The sequence below is a fragment of the Siphateles boraxobius genome, unplaced genomic scaffold (genome assembly GCF_051911475.1).
Source record: "Siphateles boraxobius isolate OS27281-9 unplaced genomic scaffold, OSU_SipBor_1 77, whole genome shotgun sequence".
NCBI classification, from domain to species: Eukaryota; Metazoa; Chordata; class Actinopteri; order Cypriniformes; family Leuciscidae; genus Siphateles; species Siphateles boraxobius.
In genome coordinates, this window is record NW_027509205.1 from 6,548,324 (window position 1) to 6,571,768 (window position 23,445).

Below are 23,445 nucleotides of genomic sequence, written 5' to 3' on the forward strand. Positions count from 1 at the left end.
TCAGGGCTCGCAGAGAAGGCCTCTTGCGAATCCTTTGGCGATGATGTTCTTAGCTTGAAATGCAGAAAAGAGACTTCATTAGGAGATTCTGCGGGCCACATACGGTCTAGATCTTCCATGGGGGAACTATCTAGCCGATGCGCTACCCGCAGCTTTTTCTCCTCTGTTTGAACCAGAGGAGATCTCGCAGTTCTTTTCTGCACTTGAGCATTGGGGAGCGAAACATCTGTTTCACTCCCACTCGTGGACACACTAACCTCAGACACGGTTACTAGGGAGGAAGCCATTTCCTCCTCTTCATCCTCCATACTGTCTTCTTTTTCAATTTCATTTTGAGGATTGGCTTCCTCCCCCTCACCAACTGCCAGAATTGACTCCGCCCCTGTGGCCGCCCCACTTCCTCCTTCCTGTCCAATCCCTGAGGCTGGCTGGGGGTTTGAATTTCCCGCCAAAACCTCGGGGCCCGCCTCCTCAATTGTTTGTTCTTTGGGTGGGGTGGCCATTTTGTTGCTTTTTAACTTGTTGGCAAAACTTTTAGGGCAGTCTCTGTAGAGATGGGATGATTCTCCACAGAGGTTGCACTTTCTGCCATTTTGGCACTCTTCAAAAATGTGCCCAATTTCTCTGCACTTCCTACACACTACTTCTTGGCATGCCTCGGCGAGATGTCCAAGTTTGCCACACTTGCGGCATAGCTTGGGCATCCCTTGGTAATGGATGTAGCCTCTATTCTCTCCCAACACAATCATAGAAGGTATTTGACTCAGGCCATGGTAGCTGTTGGGATCTGCCCATTGTTTAATGGGCACTCTCCACGCACAGCTCCAGATACCGTCTTCATCTAAAACCTTGACTGGTTGTCCACGAATAGAGCAATATCTTGCCAACCATACAGAAATATCTTCTCCACCAACTGTTTCATTAAACATCCTGACAATCACAACTTTCAGTGAATTATCAGTCAGTTTTTCCACAGTGAACATGGAGAAATTGGCTTTACACATTTCAAATCGAGTCCAAAAAGTACTTAGCAAGGAAGCAGAAGCAAAACTTACATCAAAGCCATGATTCAGGGGCAGAGTCAACAGGCAGTTTATGTCCACAACCTTAAAACCGAGTAACTGTTGGATGCACTTCCTAGAAAAGTCCAGCCTGGACATGACCTGGAGAGTGCCATCCTCTTTTGGTTTAAATTTAAAACGCACGCTGTGGTGCCTCCTCATGCCGGCACGAGCAGCCGACATGTTGGAGGCACCACTAGCCTGCTGCGGCTAAAACCCAACAATAAATATACAATAAATAAATTAAAACCTGCTTACCTTAAAACCAGAAGATTCCTCGTAGAACGAGTCGTCAATTAAAAGCCGCTTGTCAATGTACCTCCTGAAGGGTGTGTGTCCCGTGTGACAAGCAACACACGAGACCAAGTCCAACAAGAGGCGATCGCTGTCTCTACCTTAGGACCAGACACTTGATCTTAGCCAAAAGGCCGAGAAGCGATGACACAATGACGCAGAGGCGGGGGAGCCGTCAAAGGCCACGCCCACCTGGGCCGTGGCGAGAGGGTCTAAAGGTCGCCAGCAAACAAGCTCAGCTCACAGCAATACAAGCTCAGCTTGACTGTTGACACCGAAAATGGATCACAGCAGAGCGCACAACACGACACTTTGGAGTGCAACCTGGGATTTTGGACCAACAAACATTCTGCCCTAAAAGTGAGCGGGCAGACCAAAGCGTACGTCGTAGAGACTTGAAACTCTTGAGGGATGGTAGTACCCGCCCGGTCTACAACATCACCAAGGCTCGGCCCAATCGGCCCCAAGGTGGCGCTGCAGCGATCAGAAGTACGAAATGCCTCGTAACTCCTGAACCGTCCGTCGCAGACCCAAGTGTCTTACATCACCGGAATCCTTGGCTCGGGCCGAACAAGACGCAGGCCTCGGATTCGATGGTTGCGCTGGCGAGATTTTCGGGTATTTGGGATTTTGTGAAAAAGCTACTTTTGCACACTAGTCCTAGGTCTTTCGCCCGATCTGACCCAAACCGGTGCAGAAAGATTCCCTGGAGTCTGATTGCCGACAGCGATGGGGAAAAAAGTCGGAATTTCGATTCACGTTGGCGACGGGACGCCAAAACGTTGGGAGTGGGCGAGGCGGGCTTTACTTAAATGGCCATAACTCTCCAACGGAATGAGACAATTACACCCAAGTCGGTACACCTGTGCACGGGCTCAGCCTGTGCTCAGGTGAAAAGGGATGTGGCGACTGGCCACTTGGTGGCGCTGTAAACAGTAAAAACAACAACATGAATACGGCCATAGGCGACTGTATGTCAGGTGATTTTTCACACATGCACAAGGTATTCATACCACATGATAGAAGTCCTCATTCGGAACAACTTTGCTTCTAGGACCACTGCTGCCAATCAAAGCGCTGGTTGAATAATGGAGATTATTTGAAGAATGATGAAAAAAAAAACTAAAAAAACAGCCCTACTTTTGCAGACTGGTCCTAGGTTGAGAGTTTTACATCTCTCGATCAACCACTGCAGTTCAATTCTCTGGACTTCCTAGGTCGTTAACTACCAGAAGAAGAGGAACTCGAACAATCTGCTCTTTTAACCAGTGTGTCCAGGGGAGAGCGCGAACGCAGTCCCCCACTACCATAAATTATGCAGTCGAGATTCCCACATTTGGGGAATTCGCAGGGGTCAGTACAACCGGAGTGCAATGGCCGAGCCTCGCCCTGGGTGAACCACCTTCCTGATCATGGTGTCTCCCCTGCCAGGTAAGTATGAATTCCCAGGCCTCCCGTCAGAGGCACCGTGTCCCTCTCCGCAATCCTCACCAACGGTCGGACAATCAAACACACACCTGATTCAACTCATCAGCTCATTCGTAAAAACTCCAAGGGATAAGAGAGAGACATCAAAAACCTGCAGAGTCGGGCTCTTTTGCTGTTGTTGTTGTGGATGATGTTGTTTTCATGCTCCGGATCCATGAGCCAAAAATCAATTTCATACGCGGTCACCGGATAGTGGACGAATCAGATGTTAAACGAGATAAGAACAGAGTTGTTTTTTTTTTTTCCCTCTCACACCACCATTACCTGTATAGCATATGATCACCTACAACACCTTTAAAGCACCCATACACAGCAATATACGTTACTTCCATTAACACCTGCTGCCACACAAGACTAAAACATCTCTTTCATTGAACACAGTTTTTGGGGGTGCACCGTTCCCAGAAGTACTGCAATACCGGGTCGATGCGTGGAGTGGACGGAGCAAGCCCCTCTTCCATCTCCCAGTTCCAAAAATCAATTTAATATATGGTGCCCGGGTAGGGCACGTATCAGATATTAAACTGATAAGAACAGATTTTTTCTTTCGAAAAAGTTTTATTGTCACAAGTTTTCATTCCATGTTTTCCATTTACATTTTTTTTTTTTTTTTAAATCAAGTATTTATTTACACATCTTAAAACAACAAAACAAACAAATAAAAGGACACAATTTATAGTTAAAAATCAATTATTGATTGTGTGTTGTGTAAAAGTCCATGTATGTTAATATTTGTGTTGTTTTAAAGGAAACGTAAATGGATTAAAATAAATAGGAATAAAACATAAAAACAATAGAACAATAAAACATGCCAAATAAAACATCTCTTGTACAGGATCGAGGGTGAGTCCCTATCAAGATTGTCCATTAACTCCAGGTCTCCAGAACAGGCCCCAGACTCCCCGCTTCTGGTGCCCAGCGGAGATCCCCTCTCCTCCGGCCCGCTGGCCCGCTGTTCCCGTAGCCGGTGTGGTGAGGGTGCATCTACGGGCGGCCAGGGTCGGTGGCGGCCGGGACCTTCTACATGTGACCCCGGCCCCCCCATCCGAATAACGACGTGCGGCCCACCCTGCAGCGTTGATCTTATTTTCTGCTCGCACGCGTGGAGGGGGACCGTCACGCGTTTCCCCACCAGCAGATTTCTGGTGACCCAGATGGCATCCTTGATCACGTTTAGGGTGAGCCAGAGCGAGGAAAATTTTGGTTGTGTCAAAATTTGTAGCTCCTTCAAGCCCTGACCCACCCCCAGGATGGCGAGCTTGTAGTCCACCTGGGCCCCACCCGCTGGCAGGCACGGGAAAAACAGGGGGCCGGTCTTGGCCCACAGGTCCCGCGCAGCGCCGCACTCCCAGAGCAGATGTCGAACGGTCTCCGGGGAACCACATCCGGACCGTGGGCAGGTGGAGTTTTTGGCCATGCCTCTGGAGTGCATAACCGCCCTGACCGGGAGGATCTCATGGGCCACCATCCACGACAAGTCTTTAATTCAATTCAATTCAATTCAATTCAAATTTATTTGTATAGCGCTTTTCACAATACACATTGTCTCAGAGCAGCTTTACAGAAATTGCATTTCTGGAGAGGGCTTTTCTCTGGAGAGAGAAATTGCATTTCTTTAAGCCTGTTCTGGAGAGCTGGGTGGGCTGCGTTCCTCCAAACATCTTTGGCCTCACCTAGTGTGAGGCCTGGAACCGGGCTCACCGATTCTCGATCCTGCACAGGAGAGATAAGAGATTTGTGATTAGTTAAAACAGTGGCATCATTTGTCTCTAAAAGGTATTTCTTTAAAAATTTCTTAATAAAACTATGCTCTTTTGACAAATTAAAAGACACTGGACTTTTAAGATCAATGGGTAAAATTTTCAAAGTTCTTAGGTATGACCCCATCCAGAATCGGGTCATGGCTGCTGTCTTGTGTTCTCTGGATGGGGTCAGTGCGTACTGGATGTGGAGGGCGGCAAAGCGGCTGCCTAAAAACAGGTGGGGGTCTGGGAGGCCTTTCCCTCCATTTTCTTTTTTCTTTTTGACGACCTCCCTCTTTAGTCGTTCCCACTTGGACCCCCACAGGAAATAAAATACCGCCCTCTCCAGGTTGGCCAGGAATCGTCTTGGGGGACTAAAAACAGAACAGACAAGTAAAATTAGTGGTAAAATCACTGCTTTAAAAATTAAAATCTTGCCTTCAAACGTCAATTGTCTCAGTCCCCAAAAGCCCAGTCTTTGCCTGACTTTCCCTAACATGTCAGTCCAGTTTCCTTGTCCTCCACCCTCTCTGTCAAATTTTACACCTAAAATTTTCAAATCATTGTCTTTAAAATCCAAATCTAATCCAGCTGTGTCTACGTTCCCCCACGGCCCGAAGAGCTGGGCCTCGGACTTACTCCTATTGAGCTTGGCGCCCGAGGCCCGACCGTACCAGTCAGTCAAGTCCATTGCTCTTCGTACTGATAAAAGGTCAGTCGCTAAAAGGGTCACGTCATCCATATATAAAACACAGGTCGCCGTCAGTCCACCAGTCCCTGGGATGTCTAGTCCTTTAATCCATTTATCCCTTCTCAAGATTTGTGCCAGTGGCTCAATACAAGCCACATACAGAAGGGGAGATAAAGGACACCCCTGACGGACGCCGCTGTAGAGATTTACAGCTTTGGATAAATGCCCGTTAACCAAAATTCTGCTAGACAGCTCGTTGTACAGCAGTCCCACCCAGGCTATAAACCTCCCAGGAAAACCCATTTTTTCCAGTACCTGGAACAGGTACTGGTGCGAGACGCGATCAAAGGCTTTTTCGAAATCTAAATTTAGGACTACTAGCCGAATGTTTCTGTCTCTCGCAAAACAGATGGCGTCTCTGATCAGTACCAGGCTGTCCGTGATCTTCCTGCCGGGCACAGCGCATGCTTGATCCAGGTGGATTACGTCCTCTAAAACAGTCGACATACGTGTAGCTAAAATCTTACTAAAAAGTTTACAATCATAATTTAAAAGAGTGATTGGTCGCCAGTTTCTCAGGTCAGTCTTGTCCCCTTTTTTGTATAGTAATGTAACTATCCCTACTCTAAAGCTGTCTGGAAGTCTGTCAAGAGTCTCAAGTTCTTTAAAAACTGTCAATAAGTCGTGTGCTAAAATGTCCCAGAAAGTCAGATAAAACTCAAAGGGGAGTCCATCCAAGCCTGGGGACTTCCCCTTTTTAAAACCTTTTAGCGCTTTGTGCATTTCTAAAAGAGTAAAATCTTGGGATAAAAGCACATCTGGACTCTTTACCTTTTTGTCTAAAAACCCTAAAACTTCCTCTAAGATGCCATTGTGTACCTCTTTAGTGCTGTATAAATTATTGTAAAAACTTTCAATTTCCCCTAAAATCAGATCTGTTGTATTTACCTCCCCACCTGTAAAAGTTTTTAAAGTATTAATTGACCCTCCCCGTGTTATTGTCTTTTTAAAAAAATATCTAGTACACTTTTCCCCTTCTTCTATTTCTCTCTCCTTACATCTTAAAATGACACCTTTAGTCTTTGTTTCAGACAAATCTGACATTTCTTTCTTTACTTCTTTAATTTCTTCTGTAAAATCCAATCCACTGTTTAAAAGGTTAAAATATCTCTGCAGTCTTTTTTGCAGCCCCATCATGCGTCTTTTTTCTTTATTCTTTTTTTCTTTTCCAATTTGTTTAAAAAACCGTCCTGTCCTTTGTTTCACCATCTCCCACCACTGTGCACGTGAGTCGAAAAAGTCTTGGAGGGTCTGCCATTGGCTGAACTGCTCCCTATATTCACTAATCACTTCCTCATCCTCTAATAGGGAGCAGTTCAGCTTCCACAGCCCTCCCCCTACGGTCACACCCGTGGGTAGTGAAAGGGTGCAGGAGAGCATCATGTGATCAGAAAAGAAGAGGGGGCTCAATGTAGCATCGGTCGGCGGGCAGTCCCTTGTAAAAACATAGTCAATTCGAGAGGCTCTGGCGCCATCACCACTGAACCAGGTGAAGCCCTCCTCTCTTTGATGCATTGTTTTAAAGCAGTCAACTAACTTAAAATCTTTGACTATATTTTGTAATAAAACCGATGTCTTGTCGACCTTAAAATCCTCTCCTACCCTCTTTCTATCCTGTCTTGATAAAACACAATTAAAATCCCCTGCTACCACTAGGGGAGCCCTCCCGAGCATGTGGGGCTGCAGGTCTTCTAAAAGCTCATACCTGTTGTTTTTGCCTGTAAAACCATACACATTTAAAATGTTAAAATCCTTACCTAAAAAAGTCAGATTAGCTAAAATTGCCCGCCCATCCCTCACCACAGTGCTGCCCTTCACCAAAACATGGGGATTTTTTATTAAAATAGCAACACCGTCATTTTTGTTAAAATTGGACCCACTCCAGATGGAATGTCCTGGGGTCCAAATCTCCTCCCACTTCCTGTAATTTGTTAAAAAAGGCAGACCACATTCTTGCAATAAAAACACATCTGACTTAAAAGATTTTAAAAAGGATAACACACTCTGTGCTCGTATATTGCTCTTCACACTTCTCACATTGATTGTGGAGATAGTGAGAGCCATGAGCAGTATGGTTAAAAGGGTGTGAGACATTTAAAAGCAACCAAGGCACTACAGAGATATAATTAAAATCATGTTATCTCTTGTTGCACTTGCCTTCCCTTTTCCCCAGATGAGCTGGGATCAGGGGGGCAAGTGCTTGACGCCTCAGGGCTCGCAGAGAAGGCCTCTTGCGAATCCTTTGGCGATGATGTTCTTAGCTTGAAATGCAGAAAAGAGACTTCATTAGGAGATTCTGCGGGCCACATACGGTCTAGATCTTCCATGGGGGAACTATCTAGCCGATGCGCTACCCGCAGCTTTTTCTCCTCTGTTTGAACCAGAGGAGATCTCGCAGTTCTTTTCTGCACTTGAGCATTGGGGAGCGAAACATCTGTTTCACTCCCACTCGTGGACACACTAACCTCAGACACGGTTACTAGGGAGGAAGCCATTTCCTCCTCTTCATCCTCCATACTGTCTTCTTTTTCAATTTCATTTTGAGGATTGGCTTCCTCCCCCTCACCAACTGCCAGAATTGACTCCGCCCCTGTGGCCGCCCCACTTCCTCCTTCCTGTCCAATCCCTGAGGCTGGCTGGGGGTTTGAATTTCCCGCCAAAACCTCGGGGCCCGCCTCCTCAATTGTTTGTTCTTTGGGTGGGGTGGCCATTTTGTTGCTTTTTAACTTGTTGGCAAAACTTTTAGGGCAGTCTCTGTAGAGATGGGATGATTCTCCACAGAGGTTGCACTTTCTGCCATTTTGGCACTCTTCAAAAATGTGCCCAATTTCTCTGCACTTCCTACACACTACTTCTTGGCATGCCTCGGCGAGATGTCCAAGTTTGCCACACTTGCGGCATAGCTTGGGCATCCCTTGGTAATGGATGTAGCCTCTATTCTCTCCCAACACAATCATAGAAGGTATTTGACTCAGGCCATGGTAGCTGTTGGGATCTGCCCATTGTTTAATGGGCACTCTCCACGCACAGCTCCAGATACCGTCTTCATCTAAAACCTTGACTGGTTGTCCACGAATAGAGCAATATCTTGCCAACCATACAGAAATATCTTCTCCACCAACTGTTTCATTAAACATCCTGACAATCACAACTTTCAGTGAATTATCAGTCAGTTTTTCCACAGTGAACATGGAGAAATTGGCTTTACACATTTCAAATCGAGTCCAAAAAGTACTTAGCAAGGAAGCAGAAGCAAAACTTACATCAAAGCCATGATTCAGGGGCAGAGTCAACAGGCAGTTTATGTCCACAACCTTAAAACCGAGTAACTGTTGGATGCACTTCCTAGAAAAGTCCAGCCTGGACATGACCTGGAGAGTGCCATCCTCTTTTGGTTTAAATTTAAAACGCACGCTGTGGTGCCTCCTCATGCCGGCACGAGCAGCCGACATGTTGGAGGCACCACTAGCCTGCTGCGGCTAAAACCCAACAATAAATATACAATAAATAAATTAAAACCTGCTTACCTTAAAACCAGAAGATTCCTCGTAGAACGAGTCGTCAATTAAAAGCCGCTTGTCAATGTACCTCCTGAAGGGTGTGTGTCCCGTGTGACAAGCAACACACGAGACCAAGTCCAACAAGAGGCGATCGCTGTCTCTACCTTAGGACCAGACACTTGATCTTAGCCAAAAGGCCGAGAAGCGATGACACAATGACGCAGAGGCGGGGGAGCCGTCAAAGGCCACGCCCACCTGGGCCGTGGCGAGAGGGTCTAAAGGTCGCCAGCAAACAAGCTCAGCTCACAGCAATACAAGCTCAGCTTGACTGTTGACACCGAAAATGGATCACAGCAGAGCGCACAACACGACACTTTGGAGTGCAACCTGGGATTTTGGACCAACAAACATTCTGCCCTAAAAGTGAGCGGGCAGACCAAAGCGTACGTCGTAGAGACTTGAAACTCTTGAGGGATGGTAGTACCCGCCCGGTCTACAACATCACCAAGGCTCGGCCCAATCGGCCCCAAGGTGGCGCTGCAGCGATCAGAAGTACGAAATGCCTCGTAACTCCTGAACCGTCCGTCGCAGACCCAAGTGTCTTACATCACCGGAATCCTTGGCTCGGGCCGAACAAGACGCAGGCCTCGGATTCGATGGTTGCGCTGGCGAGATTTTCGGGTATTTGGGATTTTGTGAAAAAGCTACTTTTGCACACTAGTCCTAGGTCTTTCGCCCGATCTGACCCAAACCGGTGCAGAAAGATTCCCTGGAGTCTGATTGCCGACAGCGATGGGGAAAAAAGTCGGAATTTCGATTCACGTTGGCGACGGGACGCCAAAACGTTGGGAGTGGGCGAGGCGGGCTTTACTTAAATGGCCATAACTCTCCAACGGAATGAGACAATTACACCCAAGTCGGTACACCTGTGCACGGGCTCAGCCTGTGCTCAGGTGAAAAGGGATGTGGCGACTGGCCACTTGGTGGCGCTGTAAACAGTAAAAACAACAACATGAATACGGCCATAGGCGACTGTATGTCAGGTGATTTTTCACACATGCACAAGGTATTCATACCACATGATAGAAGTCCTCATTCGGAACAACTTTGCTTCTAGGACCACTGCTGCCAATCAAAGCGCTGGTTGAATAATGGAGATTATTTGAAGAATGATGAAAAAAAAAACTAAAAAAACAGCCCTACTTTTGCAGACTGGTCCTAGGTTGAGAGTTTTACATCTCTCGATCAACCACTGCAGTTCAATTCTCTGGACTTCCTAGGTCGTTAACTACCAGAAGAAGAGGAACTCGAACAATCTGCTCTTTTAACCAGTGTGTCCAGGGGAGAGCGCGAACGCAGTCCCCCACTACCATAAATTATGCAGTCGAGATTCCCACATTTGGGGAATTCGCAGGGGTCAGTACAACCGGAGTGCAATGGCCGAGCCTCGCCCTGGGTGAACCACCTTCCTGATCATGGTGTCTCCCCTGCCAGGTAAGTATGAATTCCCAGGCCTCCCGTCAGAGGCACCGTGTCCCTCTCCGCAATCCTCACCAACGGTCGGACAATCAAACACACACCTGATTCAACTCATCAGCTCATTCGTAAAAACTCCAAGGGATAAGAGAGAGACATCAAAAACCTGCAGAGTCGGGCTCTTTTGCTGTTGTTGTTGTGGATGATGTTGTTTTCATGCTCCGGATCCATGAGCCAAAAATCAATTTCATACGCGGTCACCGGATAGTGGACGAATCAGATGTTAAACGAGATAAGAACAGAGTTGTTTTTTTTTTTTCCCTCTCACACCACCATTACCTGTATAGCATATGATCACCTACAACACCTTTAAAGCACCCATACACAGCAATATACGTTACTTCCATTAACACCTGCTGCCACACAAGACTAAAACATCTCTTTCATTGAACACAGTTTTTGGGGGTGCACCGTTCCCAGAAGTACTGCAATACCGGGTCGATGCGTGGAGTGGACGGAGCAAGCCCCTCTTCCATCTCCCAGTTCCAAAAATCAATTTAATATATGGTGCCCGGGTAGGGCACGTATCAGATATTAAACTGATAAGAACAGATTTTTTCTTTCGAAAAAGTTTTATTGTCACAAGTTTTCATTCCATGTTTTCCATTTACATTTTTTTTTTTTTTTTAAATCAAGTATTTATTTACACATCTTAAAACAACAAAACAAACAAATAAAAGGACACAATTTATAGTTAAAAATCAATTATTGATTGTGTGTTGTGTAAAAGTCCATGTATGTTAATATTTGTGTTGTTTTAAAGGAAACGTAAATGGATTAAAATAAATAGGAATAAAACATAAAAACAATAGAACAATAAAACATGCCAAATAAAACATCTCTTGTACAGGATCGAGGGTGAGTCCCTATCAAGATTGTCCATTAACTCCAGGTCTCCAGAACAGGCCCCAGACTCCCCGCTTCTGGTGCCCAGCGGAGATCCCCTCTCCTCCGGCCCGCTGGCCCGCTGTTCCCGTAGCCGGTGTGGTGAGGGTGCATCTACGGGCGGCCAGGGTCGGTGGCGGCCGGGACCTTCTACATGTGACCCCGGCCCCCCCATCCGAATAACGACGTGCGGCCCACCCTGCAGCGTTGATCTTATTTTCTGCTCGCACGCGTGGAGGGGGACCGTCACGCGTTTCCCCACCAGCAGATTTCTGGTGACCCAGATGGCATCCTTGATCACGTTTAGGGTGAGCCAGAGCGAGGAAAATTTTGGTTGTGTCAAAATTTGTAGCTCCTTCAAGCCCTGACCCACCCCCAGGATGGCGAGCTTGTAGTCCACCTGGGCCCCACCCGCTGGCAGGCACGGGAAAAACAGGGGGCCGGTCTTGGCCCACAGGTCCCGCGCAGCGCCGCACTCCCAGAGCAGATGTCGAACGGTCTCCGGGGAACCACATCCGGACCGTGGGCAGGTGGAGTTTTTGGCCATGCCTCTGGAGTGCATAACCGCCCTGACCGGGAGGATCTCATGGGCCACCATCCACGACAAGTCTTTAATTCAATTCAATTCAATTCAATTCAAATTTATTTGTATAGCGCTTTTCACAATACACATTGTCTCAGAGCAGCTTTACAGAAATTGCATTTCTGGAGAGGGCTTTTCTCTGGAGAGAGAAATTGCATTTCTTTAAGCCTGTTCTGGAGAGCTGGGTGGGCTGCGTTCCTCCAAACATCTTTGGCCTCACCTAGTGTGAGGCCTGGAACCGGGCTCACCGATTCTCGATCCTGCACAGGAGAGATAAGAGATTTGTGATTAGTTAAAACAGTGGCATCATTTGTCTCTAAAAGGTATTTCTTTAAAAATTTCTTAATAAAACTATGCTCTTTTGACAAATTAAAAGACACTGGACTTTTAAGATCAATGGGTAAAATTTTCAAAGTTCTTAGGTATGACCCCATCCAGAATCGGGTCATGGCTGCTGTCTTGTGTTCTCTGGATGGGGTCAGTGCGTACTGGATGTGGAGGGCGGCAAAGCGGCTGCCTAAAAACAGGTGGGGGTCTGGGAGGCCTTTCCCTCCATTTTCTTTTTTCTTTTTGACGACCTCCCTCTTTAGTCGTTCCCACTTGGACCCCCACAGGAAATAAAATACCGCCCTCTCCAGGTTGGCCAGGAATCGTCTTGGGGGACTAAAAACAGAACAGACAAGTAAAATTAGTGGTAAAATCACTGCTTTAAAAATTAAAATCTTGCCTTCAAACGTCAATTGTCTCAGTCCCCAAAAGCCCAGTCTTTGCCTGACTTTCCCTAACATGTCAGTCCAGTTTCCTTGTCCTCCACCCTCTCTGTCAAATTTTACACCTAAAATTTTCAAATCATTGTCTTTAAAATCCAAATCTAATCCAGCTGTGTCTACGTTCCCCCACGGCCCGAAGAGCTGGGCCTCGGACTTACTCCTATTGAGCTTGGCGCCCGAGGCCCGACCGTACCAGTCAGTCAAGTCCATTGCTCTTCGTACTGATAAAAGGTCAGTCGCTAAAAGGGTCACGTCATCCATATATAAAACACAGGTCGCCGTCAGTCCACCAGTCCCTGGGATGTCTAGTCCTTTAATCCATTTATCCCTTCTCAAGATTTGTGCCAGTGGCTCAATACAAGCCACATACAGAAGGGGAGATAAAGGACACCCCTGACGGACGCCGCTGTAGAGATTTACAGCTTTGGATAAATGCCCGTTAACCAAAATTCTGCTAGACAGCTCGTTGTACAGCAGTCCCACCCAGGCTATAAACCTCCCAGGAAAACCCATTTTTTCCAGTACCTGGAACAGGTACTGGTGCGAGACGCGATCAAAGGCTTTTTCGAAATCTAAATTTAGGACTACTAGCCGAATGTTTCTGTCTCTCGCAAAACAGATGGCGTCTCTGATCAGTACCAGGCTGTCCGTGATCTTCCTGCCGGGCACAGCGCATGCTTGATCCAGGTGGATTACGTCCTCTAAAACAGTCGACATACGTGTAGCTAAAATCTTACTAAAAAGTTTACAATCATAATTTAAAAGAGTGATTGGTCGCCAGTTTCTCAGGTCAGTCTTGTCCCCTTTTTTGTATAGTAATGTAACTATCCCTACTCTAAAGCTGTCTGGAAGTCTGTCAAGAGTCTCAAGTTCTTTAAAAACTGTCAATAAGTCGTGTGCTAAAATGTCCCAGAAAGTCAGATAAAACTCAAAGGGGAGTCCATCCAAGCCTGGGGACTTCCCCTTTTTAAAACCTTTTAGCGCTTTGTGCATTTCTAAAAGAGTAAAATCTTGGGATAAAAGCACATCTGGACTCTTTACCTTTTTGTCTAAAAACCCTAAAACTTCCTCTAAGATGCCATTGTGTACCTCTTTAGTGCTGTATAAATTATTGTAAAAACTTTCAATTTCCCCTAAAATCAGATCTGTTGTATTTACCTCCCCACCTGTAAAAGTTTTTAAAGTATTAATTGACCCTCCCCGTGTTATTGTCTTTTTAAAAAAATATCTAGTACACTTTTCCCCTTCTTCTATTTCTCTCTCCTTACATCTTAAAATGACACCTTTAGTCTTTGTTTCAGACAAATCTGACATTTCTTTCTTTACTTCTTTAATTTCTTCTGTAAAATCCAATCCACTGTTTAAAAGGTTAAAATATCTCTGCAGTCTTTTTTGCAGCCCCATCATGCGTCTTTTTTCTTTATTCTTTTTTTCTTTTCCAATTTGTTTAAAAAACCGTCCTGTCCTTTGTTTCACCATCTCCCACCACTGTGCACGTGAGTCGAAAAAGTCTTGGAGGGTCTGCCATTGGCTGAACTGCTCCCTATATTCACTAATCACTTCCTCATCCTCTAATAGGGAGCAGTTCAGCTTCCACAGCCCTCCCCCTACGGTCACACCCGTGGGTAGTGAAAGGGTGCAGGAGAGCATCATGTGATCAGAAAAGAAGAGGGGGCTCAATGTAGCATCGGTCGGCGGGCAGTCCCTTGTAAAAACATAGTCAATTCGAGAGGCTCTGGCGCCATCACCACTGAACCAGGTGAAGCCCTCCTCTCTTTGATGCATTGTTTTAAAGCAGTCAACTAACTTAAAATCTTTGACTATATTTTGTAATAAAACCGATGTCTTGTCGACCTTAAAATCCTCTCCTACCCTCTTTCTATCCTGTCTTGATAAAACACAATTAAAATCCCCTGCTACCACTAGGGGAGCCCTCCCGAGCATGTGGGGCTGCAGGTCTTCTAAAAGCTCATACCTGTTGTTTTTGCCTGTAAAACCATACACATTTAAAATGTTAAAATCCTTACCTAAAAAAGTCAGATTAGCTAAAATTGCCCGCCCATCCCTCACCACAGTGCTGCCCTTCACCAAAACATGGGGATTTTTTATTAAAATAGCAACACCGTCATTTTTGTTAAAATTGGACCCACTCCAGATGGAATGTCCTGGGGTCCAAATCTCCTCCCACTTCCTGTAATTTGTTAAAAAAGGCAGACCACATTCTTGCAATAAAAACACATCTGACTTAAAAGATTTTAAAAAGGATAACACACTCTGTGCTCGTATATTGCTCTTCACACTTCTCACATTGATTGTGGAGATAGTGAGAGCCATGAGCAGTATGGTTAAAAGGGTGTGAGACATTTAAAAGCAACCAAGGCACTACAGAGATATAATTAAAATCATGTTATCTCTTGTTGCACTTGCCTTCCCTTTTCCCCAGATGAGCTGGGATCAGGGGGGCAAGTGCTTGACGCCTCAGGGCTCGCAGAGAAGGCCTCTTGCGAATCCTTTGGCGATGATGTTCTTAGCTTGAAATGCAGAAAAGAGACTTCATTAGGAGATTCTGCGGGCCACATACGGTCTAGATCTTCCATGGGGGAACTATCTAGCCGATGCGCTACCCGCAGCTTTTTCTCCTCTGTTTGAACCAGAGGAGATCTCGCAGTTCTTTTCTGCACTTGAGCATTGGGGAGCGAAACATCTGTTTCACTCCCACTCGTGGACACACTAACCTCAGACACGGTTACTAGGGAGGAAGCCATTTCCTCCTCTTCATCCTCCATACTGTCTTCTTTTTCAATTTCATTTTGAGGATTGGCTTCCTCCCCCTCACCAACTGCCAGAATTGACTCCGCCCCTGTGGCCGCCCCACTTCCTCCTTCCTGTCCAATCCCTGAGGCTGGCTGGGGGTTTGAATTTCCCGCCAAAACCTCGGGGCCCGCCTCCTCAATTGTTTGTTCTTTGGGTGGGGTGGCCATTTTGTTGCTTTTTAACTTGTTGGCAAAACTTTTAGGGCAGTCTCTGTAGAGATGGGATGATTCTCCACAGAGGTTGCACTTTCTGCCATTTTGGCACTCTTCAAAAATGTGCCCAATTTCTCTGCACTTCCTACACACTACTTCTTGGCATGCCTCGGCGAGATGTCCAAGTTTGCCACACTTGCGGCATAGCTTGGGCATCCCTTGGTAATGGATGTAGCCTCTATTCTCTCCCAACACAATCATAGAAGGTATTTGACTCAGGCCATGGTAGCTGTTGGGATCTGCCCATTGTTTAATGGGCACTCTCCACGCACAGCTCCAGATACCGTCTTCATCTAAAACCTTGACTGGTTGTCCACGAATAGAGCAATATCTTGCCAACCATACAGAAATATCTTCTCCACCAACTGTTTCATTAAACATCCTGACAATCACAACTTTCAGTGAATTATCAGTCAGTTTTTCCACAGTGAACATGGAGAAATTGGCTTTACACATTTCAAATCGAGTCCAAAAAGTACTTAGCAAGGAAGCAGAAGCAAAACTTACATCAAAGCCATGATTCAGGGGCAGAGTCAACAGGCAGTTTATGTCCACAACCTTAAAACCGAGTAACTGTTGGATGCACTTCCTAGAAAAGTCCAGCCTGGACATGACCTGGAGAGTGCCATCCTCTTTTGGTTTAAATTTAAAACGCACGCTGTGGTGCCTCCTCATGCCGGCACGAGCAGCCGACATGTTGGAGGCACCACTAGCCTGCTGCGGCTAAAACCCAACAATAAATATACAATAAATAAATTAAAACCTGCTTACCTTAAAACCAGAAGATTCCTCGTAGAACGAGTCGTCAATTAAAAGCCGCTTGTCAATGTACCTCCTGAAGGGTGTGTGTCCCGTGTGACAAGCAACACACGAGACCAAGTCCAACAAGAGGCGATCGCTGTCTCTACCTTAGGACCAGACACTTGATCTTAGCCAAAAGGCCGAGAAGCGATGACACAATGACGCAGAGGCGGGGGAGCCGTCAAAGGCCACGCCCACCTGGGCCGTGGCGAGAGGGTCTAAAGGTCGCCAGCAAACAAGCTCAGCTCACAGCAATACAAGCTCAGCTTGACTGTTGACACCGAAAATGGATCACAGCAGAGCGCACAACACGACACTTTGGAGTGCAACCTGGGATTTTGGACCAACAAACATTCTGCCCTAAAAGTGAGCGGGCAGACCAAAGCGTACGTCGTAGAGACTTGAAACTCTTGAGGGATGGTAGTACCCGCCCGGTCTACAACATCACCAAGGCTCGGCCCAATCGGCCCCAAGGTGGCGCTGCAGCGATCAGAAGTACGAAATGCCTCGTAACTCCTGAACCGTCCGTCGCAGACCCAAGTGTCTTACATCACCGGAATCCTTGGCTCGGGCCGAACAAGACGCAGGCCTCGGATTCGATGGTTGCGCTGGCGAGATTTTCGGGTATTTGGGATTTTGTGAAAAAGCTACTTTTGCACACTAGTCCTAGGTCTTTCGCCCGATCTGACCCAAACCGGTGCAGAAAGATTCCCTGGAGTCTGATTGCCGACAGCGATGGGGAAAAAAGTCGGAATTTCGATTCACGTTGGCGACGGGACGCCAAAACGTTGGGAGTGGGCGAGGCGGGCTTTACTTAAATGGCCATAACTCTCCAACGGAATGAGACAATTACACCCAAGTCGGTACACCTGTGCACGGGCTCAGCCTGTGCTCAGGTGAAAAGGGATGTGGCGACTGGCCACTTGGTGGCGCTGTAAACAGTAAAAACAACAACATGAATACGGCCATAGGCGACTGTATGTCAGGTGATTTTTCACACATGCACAAGGTATTCATACCACATGATAGAAGTCCTCATTCGGAACAACTTTGCTTCTAGGACCACTGCTGCCAATCAAAGCGCTGGTTGAATAATGGAGATTATTTGAAGAATGATGAAAAAAAAAACTAAAAAAACAGCCCTACTTTTGCAGACTGGTCCTAGGTTGAGAGTTTTACATCTCTCGATCAACCACTGCAGTTCAATTCTCTGGACTTCCTAGGTCGTTAACTACCAGAAGAAGAGGAACTCGAACAATCTGCTCTTTTAACCAGTGTGTCCAGGGGAGAGCGCGAACGCAGTCCCCCACTACCATAAATTATGCAGTCGAGATTCCCACATTTGGGGAATTCGCAGGGGTCAGCACAACCGGAGTGCAATGGCCGAGCCTCGCCCTGGGTGAACCACCTTCCTGATCATGGTGTCTCCCCTGCCAGGTAAGTATGAATTCCCAGGCCTCCCATCAGAGGCACCGTGTCCCTCTCCGCAATCCTCACCAACGGTCGGACAATCAAACACACACCTGATTCAACTCATCAGCTCATTCGTAAAAACTCCAAGAGATAAGAGAGAGACATCAAAAACCTGCAGAGTCGGGCTCTTTTGCTGTTGTTGTTGTGGATGATGTTGTTTTCATGCTCCGGATCCATGAGCCAAAAATCAATTTCATACGCGGTCACCGGATAGTGGACGAATCAGATGTTAAACGAGATAAGAACAGAGTTGTTGTTTTTTTTTCCCTCTCACACCACCATTACCTGTATAGCATATGATCACCTACAACACCTTTAAAGCACACATACACAGCAATATACGTTACTTCCATTAACACCTGCTGCCACACAAGACTAAAACATCTCTTTCATTGAACACAGTTTTTGGGGGTGCACCGTTCCCAGAAGTACTACAATACCGGGTCGATGCGTGGAGTGGACGGAGCAAGCCCCTGTTCCATCTCCCAGTTCCAAAAATCAATTTAATATATGGTGCCCGGGTAGGGCACGTATCAGATATTAAACTGATAAGAACAGATTTTTTTCTTTCGAAAAAAGTTTATTGTCACATTGTTTCATTCCATTCTTTCAATATCCATTTTTTCCTTATAAAATCACATTTTTGCACATATCTTAAAACAACAAAAAGGACATAAGTTACAGTTAAAAATCAGTTATGTTGATGTGTTGTGTAAAAGTCCATGTATGTTGTGTGTTGTTTTAAAGTAAAGGTAAAATGGATTAAAATAAAATAGGAATGCAAATATAAAACAATAAAACAATAAAATATGCCAAATAAAACATCTCTTGTACAGGATCGAGGGTGAGTCCCTATCAAGAATGTCCATTCACTCCAGGTCTCCAGAACAGGCCCCAGACTCCTCGCTTCCAGTGCCCAGCGGAGATCCCCTCTCCTCCGGCCCGCTGGCCCGCTGTTCCCGTAGCCAGAGTGGTGAGGGTGCATCTACGGGCGGCCAGGTACGGTGGCGGCCGGGACCTTCTCCGTGTGACCTCGGCCCCCCCATCCGAATAACGACGTGCGGCCCACCCTGCAGCGTTGATGTTATCCTCTGCTCGCACGCGTGGAGGGGGACCGTCACGCGTTTCCCCACCAGCAGGTTTCTGGTGACCCAGATGGCATCCTTGATGTGGTTGAGGGTGAGCCAGAGCGAGGCAAACGTTGGTGGTGTCAACTCCTTCAAGCCCTGACCCACCCCCAGGATGGCGAGCTTATAGTCCACCTGGGCCCCACCCGCTGGCAGGCACGGGAAAAACAGGGGGCCTGTCTTGGCCCACAGGTCCCGCGCAGCGCCGCACTCCCAGAGCAGATGTTGAACGGTCTCCGGGGAACCACATCCGGACCGTGGGCAGGTGGAGTTTTTGGCCATGCCTCTGGAGTGCATGACCGCCCTGACCGGGAGGATCTCATGAGCCACCATCCACGACAGGTCCTTAAGCCTGTTCTGGAGAGCTGGGTGGGCTGCGTTCCTCCAAACGTCTTTGGCCTCACCTAGTGTGAGGCCTGGAACTGGACTCACCGATTCTCGATCCTGCACAAGAGAGACGAGAGACTTGTGATTAGTTAAAACAGTGGCATCATTTGTTTCTAAAAGATATTTCTTTAAAAATTTCTTAATAAAACTATGCTCTTTTGACAAATTAAAAGACACTGGACTTTTAAGATCAATGGGTAAAATTTTCAAACTTCTTAGGTATGACCCCATCCAGAATCGGGTCATGGCTGCTGTCTTGTGTTCTCTGGATGGGGTCAGTGCATACTGGATATGGAGGGCGGCAAAGCGGCTGCCTAAAAACAGGTGGGGGTCTGGGAGGCCTTTCCCGCCATTCTCTTTTTTCTTTTTAACGACCTCCCTCTTGATTCGTTCCCACTTGGACCCCCACAGGAAATAAAATACCGCCCTCTCCAACTTAGCCAGGAATCGTCTTGGGGGACTAAAAACAGAACAGACAAGTAAAATTAGTGGTAAAATCACTGCTTTAAAAATTAAAATCTTGCCTTCTAACGTCAGTTGTCTTAGTCCCCAAAAGCCCAGTCTTTGTCTGACTTTCCCTAACATGTCAGTCCAGTTTCCTGGTCCTCCACCCTCCCTGTCAAATTTTACTCCTAAAATTTTCAAATCCTTTTCTTTAAAATCCGAATCTAGTCCTCCTGTGTCCACGTCGCCCCACGGCCCGAAGAGCAGGGCTTCGGACTTACTCCTGTTAAGCTTGGCGCCCGAGGCCCGACCGTACCAGTCAGTCAAGTCCATTGCTCTTCGTACTGATAAAAAGTCAGTCGCTAAAAGGGTCACGTCATCCATATATAAAACGCAGGTCGCCGTCAGTCCACCAGTTCCTGGGATATCTAGTCCTTTAATCCATTTATCCCTTCTCAAGATCTGTGCCAGTGGCTCAATACAAGCCACATACAGAAGGGGAGATAAAGGACACCCCTGACGGACACCGCTGTGGATATTTACAGCTTTGGAAAGATGCCCATTTGCAAGAAATTTGCTGCTTAAGCCCTCATACAGAAGTCCCACCCAAGCTATAAACCTCTCTGGAAAGCCCATTTTTTGCAGTACCTGAAGGAGGTACTGGTGCGAGACCCGATCAAAAGCTTTTTCAAAGTCTAAATTTAGGACTACAAGCCTAATGTTTCTGTCTCTCGCATAACAGATGGCGTCTCTGATCAGTACCAGGCTGTCCGTGATCTTCCTGCCGGGCACAGCGCAAGCTTGATCCAGGTGGATTACGTCCTCTAAAACAGTCGACATGCGTGTAGCTAAAATCTTACTAAAAAGTTTACAATCATAATTTAAAAGAGTGATTGGTCGCCAGTTTCTCAAGTCAGTCTTGTCTCCTTTTTTGTACAGTAATGTAACTATCCCTACTCTAAAGCTGTCTGGAAGTCTGTCAAGAGTCTCAAATTCTTTAAAAACTGTAAGTAAGTCATGTGCTAAAATGTCCCAGAAAGTCAGATAAAACTCAAAGGGGAGTCCGTCCATGCCCGGGGACTTCCCCTTCTTAAAACCCTTTAAAGCTTTTTCCAATTCTAAAAGATTAAAATCCTGGGATAAAAGCACATCTGGACTCTTAACTTTATCTAAAAACCCTAAAACTTCCTCTAAGATGCCATTGTGTACCTCTTTAGTGCCGTATAAATTACTGTAAAAACTTTCAATTTCCCCTAAAATCAGGTCAGTTGTATTTACTTCCCCCCCTCTAAAAGTTTTTAAAATATTGATCGACCCTCCCCGAGCTATTGTCTTTTTAAAAAAATACCTGGTACACTTCTCTCCTTCCTCTAACTCCCTTTCTCTACATCTTAAAATGACACCTTTGCTCTTTGTTTCAGACAGATCTGACATTTCTTTCTTTACTTCTTTTATTTCATTTGTAAAATCCAATCCATTGTTTAAAAGGTTAAAATATCTCTGCAGTCTTTTTTGCAACCCCATCATGCGTCTTTTTTCTTTATTCTTTTTTTCTTTTCCAATTTGTTTAAAAAACCGTCCTGTCCTTTGTTTCACCATCTCCCACCACTGTGCACGTGAGTCGTAAAAGTCCTGGAGGGTCTGCCATTGGCTGAACTGCTCCCTATACTCACTAACCACTTCCTCGTCCTCTAATAGGGAACAGTTCAGCTTCCACAGCCCTCCCCCTGCAGTCACACCCGTGGGGAGTGAAAGAGTGCAAGACAGCATCATGTGGTCGGAAAAAAAGAGGGGGGTCAATGTAGCATCGGTCGGCGGGAGGTCCCTGGTAAAAATATAGTCAATTCGAGAGGCTCTGGCACCGTCACCACTGAACCAGGTGAAGCCTTCCTCTCTTTGATGCATTGTTTTAAAACAGTCAACTAACTTAAAATCTTTGACTATATTTTGTAATAAAACCGATGTCTTGTCGACCTTAAAATCCTCTCCTACCCTCCTTCTGTCCTTTTTTGATAATACACAATTAAAATCCCCTGCTACCACTAGGGGAGCCCTGCCTAGCATGTGGGGTTGCAAGTCTTCTAAAAGCTCATACCTGTTATTTTTTTCAGTAAAACCATACATATTTAAAATGTTAAGATCCTTACCTAAAAAAGTCAGATTTGCTAAAATTGCCCGCCCGTCCCTCACCACAGTGCTGCCCTTCACCAAAAGGTTGGGATTTTTTATTAAAATAGCAACACCGTCATTTTTGTTAAAATTGGACCCACTCCAAATGGAAAATCCTGGGGTCCAAATCTCCTCCCACTTCCTGTAATTTGTTAAAAAGGGCAAACCACATTCTTGCAATAAAAACACATCTGACTTAAAAGTTTTTAAAAAGGATAACACACTCTGTGCTCGCAAAGTAGACCTCACACTTCTCACATTGATTGTAGAGATAGTGAGGGCCATGAGCAGTATGGTTAAAAATACAAGCATTAATAGAAGGATAAAACCAAAAGACTGCAGAAAGTTACATTAAAATCATGTTATGTCATGTAGCACTTGCTTCTCCCTTTCCCCAGAAAAACTGGGATCAGGAGGGCAAATGCTCGCCGCCTCAGAGTCCACAGAGAGAACCTCTTGTGGCTCCTTCGGTGACGATGTTCTAAGCTTAACGTGCAAAAAGGAGACTTCATTGGGAGATTCTGCGGGCCACATACGGTCTAGATCTAACGAAGAGGAACTATCTAGCCGATGCGATGCCCGCAGCCTTTTCTCCTCTGTTTGAAGCAGAGGAGATCTCGCAGACCTTTTTTGCACCTGAGCATTGGGGAGTGAACCCTCGGATTCACCCCGACTATCCACCACACTAACCTCCGATACGGTGTAGAGTGAGGAAGCCGTTGCATCCTCCTCCTCCTCCTCCATTTTGTTTTCACTTCTCTCTTGTTGGGGAACGGCTTCCTCACTCTGTTCGCTGTTAAAACTTGACTCCGCCCCTGTGGCCGCCCCACTTCCTTCCTCCTGCCCACTCCCTGAGGCTGGCTGGGAAATATAATTTCCCGCCAAAACCTCAGGGACCGCCTCCTCCTTCCTTTGCTCTTTTGTTTGTTCCACATGTGGGGCGGCCATTTTGTTGCCTTTCAGTTTGTTGGCAAAACTTTTAGGGCAATCTCTGTAGAGATGGGATGACTCCCCACAGAGGTTGCACCGCCTGCCATTGGTACACTCTTCAAAAGTATGACCAATTTCTCTGCATTTCCCACATATCATTTCCTGGCATGCTTCAGCTAAGTGCCCAAACTTTCCACATTTTCTACATAATTTGGGCATACCCTGGTAGTGAATGTAGCCTCTGTTCTCACCCAACACAATCATAGAAGGCAGATGCTTCAGGCCCTGGTAGCCCCCAGCGTCTTCCCATTGTTTAATGGGAATTCGCCAGGAGCATGTCCAAATACCATCCTCATCTAAAACCTTGACTGGCTGGCTTCGAACTGTGCAAAATCTGCCCAGCCAGACACAAATGTCCTCCCCAGTCACTGTCTCATTAAACATTCTAACAATCACAGTTTTAAGTGTGTTGTCAGAG

At 46.3% G+C, this 23,445-nt stretch overlaps 3 non-coding genes and 3 pseudogenes across 3 annotated transcripts; all 6 read right to left on the reverse strand.

The window, feature by feature from the left end:
* Positions 1–2,630: 2,630 nt before the first annotated feature.
* LOC143726916 (U1 spliceosomal RNA) lies at positions 2,631–2,794 on the reverse strand. The gene has a single exon (XR_013199139.1). It is a non-coding gene; the product is annotated as a U1 spliceosomal RNA (small nuclear RNA).
* A 434-nt stretch (positions 2,795–3,228) lies between these two features.
* On the reverse strand, positions 3,229–3,403 carry LOC143727324 (U2 spliceosomal RNA; annotated as a pseudogene).
* Positions 3,404–10,174: 6,771 nt separating this feature from the next.
* Positions 10,175–10,338, reverse strand: LOC143726917 (U1 spliceosomal RNA). Its single transcript, XR_013199140.1, has one exon. It is a non-coding gene; the product is annotated as a U1 spliceosomal RNA (small nuclear RNA).
* Positions 10,339–10,772: 434 nt separating this feature from the next.
* Positions 10,773–10,947, reverse strand: LOC143727325 (U2 spliceosomal RNA; annotated as a pseudogene).
* Positions 10,948–17,718: 6,771 nt separating this feature from the next.
* LOC143726855 (U1 spliceosomal RNA) lies at positions 17,719–17,882 on the reverse strand. The gene has a single exon (XR_013199081.1). It is a non-coding gene; the product is annotated as a U1 spliceosomal RNA (small nuclear RNA).
* A 434-nt stretch (positions 17,883–18,316) lies between these two features.
* On the reverse strand, positions 18,317–18,494 carry LOC143727437 (U2 spliceosomal RNA; annotated as a pseudogene).
* Between the last annotated feature and the right edge of the window lie 4,951 nt (positions 18,495–23,445).